Source organism: Octodon degus, unplaced genomic scaffold (genome assembly GCF_000260255.1).
Source record: "Octodon degus isolate 3935 unplaced genomic scaffold, OctDeg1.0 scaffold00091, whole genome shotgun sequence".
NCBI classification, from domain to species: Eukaryota; Metazoa; Chordata; class Mammalia; order Rodentia; family Octodontidae; genus Octodon; species Octodon degus.
Genome location: NW_004524667.1, coordinates 2,827,696 through 2,833,984, shown reverse-complemented (window position 1 = coordinate 2,833,984; position 6,289 = coordinate 2,827,696). Strand labels below are relative to the sequence as shown.

The 6,289-nt window shown below is 34.1% G+C and overlaps 1 protein-coding gene and 1 pseudogene across 1 annotated transcript in view; one reads left to right on the top strand and one right to left on the bottom strand.

Annotated features, from left to right (window-relative positions):
* Positions 1 to 6,289, bottom strand: part of Cspp1 (centrosome and spindle pole associated protein 1) — a 161,319-nt gene that overhangs the window by 104,489 nt on the left and 50,541 nt on the right. The window lies entirely within an intron of this gene.
* LOC105743014 lies at positions 970 to 1,411 on the top strand (annotated as a pseudogene).

The following is a 6,289-nucleotide window of genomic DNA, read 5'->3' as shown; positions in this document are numbered from 1 at the left end:
TCGATGATGTAGAGTGTGCCTAAGGAGAGTCACATGGAGAGAAAACATTCTCTCAGGCTTTCACAGAGAGCACATTGGCCAAGCAATGGCCGTAACTCATCCACAGGGCTGACACAGACAAAGGTTCTACAATCTGGGGTACAGGATCTCAGGATAAATCCTGAGGAGATTTGACTTACTTTATCAGATCCAAAAGCTACAACTCTTGTTGCATAGATCTTGTTTTATCTTGGTCTTAACCATCCAGGAGAAAAGTATAAAAATGAAGTATAAGAGGTAAAGCCATGCTGTTATGTTGAGCTGTAGGGGACTCAGGTCAACAATTTCTGACACTGCCAGTCAAGCGGCAGACCCAATACTCTTATGGACTACTGGACTCTTTTGGAATATTTTGCTGAGTTAACACACCTATAATATTCAAATGATAGAACTAAACAAAAAAGGGCATACAGATGAATGTCCATTTTGTATCTGTGTATTCAAAATGGTTAGGATAGATATATAGCTACATTCTCTTGTGTAGAGGGATTTGTTCTAATAGTGTTTGTAAATAGGATATCATGTCTGCATCTTGTACAGCAAATGACCACTAGGAAAAGAGTATGGAATGTGTTAATTATATTAATTATTGAAACTGTCCTAGCAATTTGATTTGAAACTGTCTCATTGCTATTTGTTTCTCAATAAAATTATGGAAAAAAATAAAAATAAAGCATGCCATCTTTTTAAAATCAAATTACCTTCCAAAAAATACTCTATAAAACAAATTTTTGTAGAACATTTACTTCTTTTCAGAATTCTACCACCATGAGAAAGCATTATGTAAAACAAAAAAAAAAAAAGGAAAAGAAAATTAAAAGCCAGGCACGGCAGCACACACTTGTAGGCTCAGCACTTGGGAGGCCGAAGCATGAGGATTGCCATGATTTCGAGATCAGCCTAACTACAAAATGAGAGCCTACTCCCAAAATGGCAGCCACTATGAAGGAGGGGGCTGCAGAAGACATTTCTGAAGATCAACAAAAGAAACAAATTAGCGCAGAATATGGGTAGAATCACAGAGCTAAAGAGAGTAAAAAAGAACCAACTCCAGAATTTCAAAGACGCTTGTGATGACATCATTCTCACAGATGATTCAGATCAATGACGTTTTCATCAGACACTCTCAAGAAGAAACACAAGAAATGTTAAAAGCAACAGAGAAAAATTTGCAAGAAGAAATTGACACCTCAGATTAATCAGTTTTGAAACTGTCTCATTGCTATTTGTTTCTCAATAAAATTAAAAATAAATAAATAAATAAGAAATTGATGCCTTAGAATCCCGAGTAGAATCAATTCAGCAGGTGTTAGCAGATATGAAAGTTCCATTATGTGCAAAATTTGGCAGCAACATAAACCTTGAAGCTGATAAAAAACATTTTATAACTCATTTTTTAATGTTTAATAATTCGTTTAAAATAATAATTTCCCTCCTACAAACAACATGGAAAGGAAAAATTTATCTTAAAATTTCAATTTATTTAATGGAAACTTGCCTATTTTCACATGTCTTTGCTCATTTTATATTTTTAAAAGAAGTCAGTATTCAGCTACGTATTTTACATAATGATTATGTCAATGTTAGGGGCTTGATATCATGTTATTAAAATCAATTCAGCAATGTTCTGTTTCACTATTCTTTAGAATATTTGTTGCAATTTCATTTATAGAAAACTTAACATTACTGTCCTATCGCTCTTATGTCTGATTCTGTTTGTTGTCTAGGGCTGGAGAAAGCCCTCCAAAAACATACACTCCTACAACTCTATACTGTATGTATTTCACAACTAAAACTGTCATTTACTGAAAAAAAAAAAAGAGCAGTCTCAAAAAAATTATATGAAATAATAATAAGCCTTTACATAAGCAAGGTATTCATAAAGAAATGAAACTAGCTGAGGAGAACATTAAACTATCTTAAACCTTAACTATAATATTCTTACTAGAATCCTTTTGACTTGTACAAAATGAAAAAAAAAAGTCAGTGATGGAGACAACCTTGTATTTTTTCTGAATTCAAGGAAAATGCAGTCAATATTTTACTAGTAAGTATAAGGCTAAAATATAGAATCTTTTTTTTATAACTACTATGTCTGATTAAGGAGATTCTACATTCTTCTGCTCAAATGCTCAGAACTTCAGTCATGATAGTGATGAATGTCATAAAAATAATGCTTCTACACTTATCAATAACTACATAATATTTTGCTTTTATTTCATAAGATGATAAATTACACTGACTTTCAAATATTAAAGGAATCTTGCATTCCTGGAATACAGTCCATCTGAATGTGATGCCCAGTACTGGTCATTTTACATGGTACTGCAGGACCTTAAGAATGCCCATGCAAGCTGACAGTGCAGCAAGCTGACAGTGCAGCAATCTTAAAGGTCAAAGAAAAATCTGCAATTTTTCTGACGCCTTCATGAGTTTTTTTTTTTTTTTTACAAACCATTACAAACTCTTTACTGCTATAAATACAAAAGATAGTTTTAAAATAGTGAAACTAGTATTTAGTACAATGAAATCTGAAACATTAGAAACACTGAGAATCAAAATGTTTTCTTTAGCACGGTGTGGTGGCACATGCCTGTAATCCCAGTAATTGGGCAGCTGAGGTAGGAGGATTGCTGAGAGTTGAGACCAGCCTGGGCCACGAAGTGAACTCAAGGCCAGCCTGAGCTGCACAACAAGACCCTGTCTCAAAAACAAACAACAAGAGCCGGGAAGATAGCTCAGTAAAATATAGCACTTGCCTGGCAAGCACAAGGTCCTGAGTTCAATCCCCAGTTCTGAAAAAAAAAAAAAAAACATATACACACACAAAGTTTTCTTTATCAATAATTAGCCAGGTGTGATAGTACACAACTGTACCATCCCAGCACTCTGAAAGACAAAGGCAAAAACATTACAAGTTCAAGCCCAGCCTGGGTAACATTGTAACTTATAAGACCCTGTCTCAAAATTTTTAAAAAGATTAAAAAGCTAAGTATAAAGGCTCTGAGTTCAAAATCCTTAGTACTGCAGAAAATAAAAAATAACACAAAGCTAGGCATAGCTATATAAGACTAATCCCAGCCACTCAGAGACTGAGGCAGCAGGATCACATGTTTAACTCCACCCTGGGCAACTTAGGAAGACCTGGCTAGCATATATATGGTCCTCACAAAAGCAATGAAAGAAAAAAATTATCAAGAGTAATTTGATCAGTGTTCAGTTTCTTATCATATAGCTTCAGGTCTTTTTCTATGCTTTGGCAATTCTAATACTGAGAGGACTCTAATCCATGAACATACTCTGCCTCCTACTTACTTATACATTCTTTAATTCCGCTCAGCCAGGTTTAGTAACTGAGTTTTCTATGTGTAAGTCTCACACTTTTTAAATTTAGTCTTAAATATTTTACTATATTTTATCCCATCATGAATGGGATCATTTACTTGATAATATTTTCAGATTATTCCTTGCTAATGCATAGAAATATAACTCGGTTTTGGACAGTGATTCCACATTTTATGAACCTGCTAAATTCCTTTATTCTAATAATTTTTGTAAACAGAAACATGTTATCTGTAAACATAGTTTCATTACTTCTCTCTAACTTATCCTTTTTTTTCTCTAGTTATCCTGGCTAGAACTTTCTGTGGTATGTTGACTAAAACTGGTAGAAGCAGAGATTCTTGCCTTGTTCCTGCTCTTAAGAGGAAAGCATATGATCAAAAACCATCATGATGATGTCAGCAGTAAGTATGTTATACACGTCCTTTCTCATGAATGAAGTGCTTCTATTCCTACTTTATTGATAGTTTTTATCTTCAATGCACACTGAAATCTGTCAAACGTTTTTCTCAATCTAGGGAGAGAATTATGTCCTGAACTCTATTCAGTACATAACATCAATTTTCAGGTGTTAATACTAACTTGAAATCCTGGGATAAATCTCTTACCCATAATGAATAATTATTTTTATATGTCTCTAGATTAAATGTTCTAATATTTTCTTGAGGACTCTGGTATCTATATTAATGAGATACACATCAACATATTAATCTATATTGAATAAATTATATACAATCATTGCATATTACATATACAATGTACAATCATTGTACTATAGTCAGTTATTGAATGTTATTGTATACTTTATACATCATATAATTATATATTAATATACAATCTATATAAATGACATATTAATGAGATATTCTGTAGCCTTTATTATTCATGGTGATTTTCTCTGTCCTTACCTAGTAGTTTACACAAAGTAAGTGATAGGATGCTACTAAAGAGCCTATATAAAGAGATGACCCAGATGGGGGCAGGGCAGAAAGACCAATCACAGGAGTATAGAGTTGGACCTTTGGGGCACATGACCTCAACCATGCTGAAGGAGAAAAGTCTGAGGCCTAGAAATCAAGTCAATGGGCAAAAATTCAATCATGCTTACACAAAGAAACTCCAATAAAAGCTAGGACCAATGAAACTCAAAGTGGGCCTTGCTAGCAATAATCTGTACACTGTTACGTACTGATGGGCCAAGACAGTGATGTAACCCTAAGGCCAAAAGAAATTCACATTTGGACACTCTCACACTTGTCCAAAGTGATTTTCCCTTAAACTGCTTCCAATTTGTATACTTTTGGTACAGTAAAACTGTAATCATAAATCTGTAAGTCATTCAATTACTGAACCCAAGGGGGTAACAGATGGCCCCAAATTTTTATCCAGCTGGCAGTAAGTGAGGACAGCCTGAAGCTTTCTAAACTTGCAGCTGGAGAGCTGAAGTGAGATCAGTCTTATACAGAACTGTGCCCTTAACCTTGGTTCAACTTCAGGTATTTGGTATCAAAAGTCACAGTAGTATTATTTAAAATCCCTTTATAAGAGGAGAAATTGTGGGAAAATGAGCCACTTGGATAGCATCCATGTACATCATCAGAAGTTAACAGAAATAAATTTACAAAATCATGTTACATGAGGGTTATATAAGTTACTAAAACTGTTTTCAATGACCAAAATGAGTATTTTATATATATTACAATGTTTAATTATTTACTCATCTCTGTCATAGTTTTAAGTCAATGCACAATTTTAAAATGGCCTTTAGCAGACCATTTTTTCTGAGTCATAGATGAGACCACTTAAGGAAAACTCTCAATTGCCAAATTACATTTTTCCCAGAGTCATAAACTATGTATTTGGCCTAACTGTAAAATCACAACTATTCACAAAAAGCACAAGTAACTGAATTAATCATGTTAAAAAAACTAACATGATATTCTTTAGAAAGACTTAATGTATAGCAAAAATAGTTTTCATTCAAAAAATCCATGAAAATTAAATTCTATATGTAATCCCAGCTCTTGGGAGGCTGTACACAGGTGGATCACTATGAGTCCAATCTAGTAGTGAGACCCTGAAAACCCTGTAGACCCTTCCCTAAAATAAAAAAAAAAAATTAAAAAAATCTTTGCCACGCACCAAAATGGCAGGTAAGCTAACATGACACTGTGATACAACAGAGCTGAACATGTTCAAAACTACTCTTTTAAGGGAGAACCAATGCCACAGGAGAACATGGCAGGAAGGGCCAACCCAACCTAGAAGTAATGAAATGGTGAAATTATATGGAGATATGAGGCCAAAGAAAGGTTGGCCGCAGAGACTAACATAATCAGATTCATATTTTTAGAAAGGTATCAAAAATAGTATAGAAAAAAATGTAGTAGAGTAGGACTAAACTATAAAACAAAACTAAAAGGAGGCTACTTCAAAAAGATAAATGAGAGACAATGGAGGCCTACATAAAACAATGGCAGTGGGGTTAGGAAAAAACTTATTTGGGATTAAGGCATTAGAATCAACTAGTCATTACTTGATGTAGAAGGCAAAGAAAGAGCGGAGTCACGGATGACTAAGTAAAGCACCAGATAGTTGGAGAGGGATATAATTATATATATGTTGATTTTGAGCCCGTGACATGCTAATAGAGAAGCCCAATAGGAAACAACATACTGTATATACTGCTTGCTATCTGAAGTTCATAAAAAAAAAAAAAAACCTGGGGTCTAAAGTTCACAATAGAAAGTGGAGTTAGAATACATACTTACAAATCATAAACACACTAATGATAAAGCCCTGGGAATAGAGGCAGTCACATAAAGAATGTACAAAGCAAGACGAGGATCTTCATCAGAGCTCTAACTAACACCAATTAAAGAATAGACAGAATCATCTTTAAATTACT